Below are 1,876 nucleotides of genomic sequence, written 5' to 3'. Positions count from 1 at the left end.
AGGCAAGGCTGAAGGTAGGCTTGGGGGACATCCCACAATGCCCTCAGGCTCAGCCCCAGACAAAAAGCTGAAGGACCTACTCCCTCTGAAATTCTGATTCTGTCAGGTCTGGGATCAACGCAGAAATCTGCATGTTTAAAAAAGCATCCCAGACCACACTTTCAGAAGCACTAAAATAGAAGGTACGGGACAGCTTCACAATGCCTGAAACTCACCCAACTTTATCCTCTGCAGAGCACATTCCTCCTGGATAAGCTGTCCAAACCCACCATAACATCTGCTGTTCAACCTGACATCGCATGGACCTTTACTGCATCTTTTACACACAATCAGAAGCATCCGTTGGACACAAAAGAGGCACCCATGATGCTCTTTCCAGTGTGTAGTACCTTCCCCCCCCCCCCCCCCCCCAGACAGTGTCAGTCCCTCTCTCTGTCTCCATTTATGAAAATCCTACCTATCTTACAGGGCTTAAGTGCCACCTCTGCCATGAAACCGTCCTTTATCTTTTGAAACCATAATAATCCTCTTTCCTTTAAATTTACAGAATTCCCATTTGCCCTCTATACTGTTCATAGGATGCTTGCCTTGTTTGTTTGTTTGTTTGTTTGTTTGTTTGCTGTGGTCAGTTGTGTACATTCTCTGCACTAAAGTCCTGGATGAAAGAATGTCCTCCATTCTACCTAATTTTGGGGTATACATGGCACAAAGGAAAATAAACCCCTTAAAAATTGGAGAGAAGACAAATCTGGTTGCTTCTTCAGTGAAAACATGTTGGGTTTTGCCTACCTGGAATCCACCCCTCTTCTTCTGGTAACAGCATCATCATGATACACTTACTCTGTTCATGCACAAAAACTGGTTCTCTGGAGCAGTCATGTAACCAAGATCTAGATAATAAATGCATTCTGTCTCCCTAAACACCATGGCTCAGCAATGGGCACCTAACCCAAGCCAGGCCAATGCAGTTTAATTGTAAGAGTTTTTTAGTGAACTATTGAGAAAAAGAGAAGCTTTTATTCAGCCGGACTTGAAACTGAAAAGATGTGTGCCTGGAGCCTGTTAGAAGCCATCACTTGACGTGAGCCTACTTGAAAATGAAGTCAATATGCAGCAGAACTGATCCGAAAATAGGTTGATGACATTGTTTGAATCCTTGGATCCAGCTGTGCCAGAAACTTTGAAATTACATAAACCAACAAATTTTGAACTGGGTTTTCCTTTGCTTATAATTAAAAGAACACTGCCTAATGAATCCTCTGAAATTTCAATTGGTATAACCAAGATTCAAAGCCATCTTCCTGTCAAAGGGTGATGGAAGAATTTGATTATACTCCAAGTTTCAATAAAGAAAAAATGGAAAAAAAAAAAAAGAAAAAATGGAGGGATGCCTAGGTGGCTCAGTTGGTTGAGCATCCAACTCTTCATTTTGGCTCAGGATCAAACTGCATGTCAGTCTCTATGCTCAACTCAGAGTCTGCTAATTTTTCTCCCTCTGCTCCTCCCCTACTCACACAGCACTCTCTTTCTCAAATAAATGAATAAATAAAATATTTTTAAAAATGAAAAAAATGGATATTTCTAGGAAGTTGGAACTACAATACATTGGTAATTTGGTAAGTAAAAACAGAATGAATTATATAGTGGCCTGAATTGTGACCTATTGTGTGAACAAAAGAAAAATGGAGCAAGGAACCCCAAAAGTCAGCAATTAGCAATGCCCATTTGGACACAGGTAAGGAGAAAAAGTACACTGGCTTATGGACTCAGGTACTTCTGGCAGGTCTACACGTGTTGCAGCTCAGCTAACTGTGGGCTGAACAGAGATCATTGTTTGTTCACAAGCAACTTTGTGATAACTTCCCCTTAAAGTAGT

At 41.2% G+C, this 1,876-nt stretch overlaps 1 long non-coding RNA gene across 1 annotated transcript in view; it reads left to right on the top strand.

Annotated features, from left to right (window-relative positions):
• The window catches only part of LOC140597309 (uncharacterized), a 2,840-nt gene extending 1,402 nt beyond the window's left edge, over nt 1-1,438 (top strand). Inside the window, exon 3 of the long non-coding RNA XR_011999179.1 lies at nt 235-1,438. This is a non-coding gene — a long non-coding RNA (uncharacterized lncRNA). The remainder of the gene's footprint in view (nt 1-234) is intronic.
• Nucleotides 1,439-1,876: the final 438 nt, after the last annotated feature.

This window comes from Vulpes vulpes, unplaced genomic scaffold (genome assembly GCF_048418805.1).
Source record: "Vulpes vulpes isolate BD-2025 unplaced genomic scaffold, VulVul3 u000000899, whole genome shotgun sequence".
Classification (NCBI taxonomy): Eukaryota; Metazoa; Chordata; class Mammalia; order Carnivora; family Canidae; genus Vulpes; species Vulpes vulpes.
Note: the sequence above shows the minus strand (reverse complement) of the source record. Positions and strands in the feature narration are given on the sequence as shown.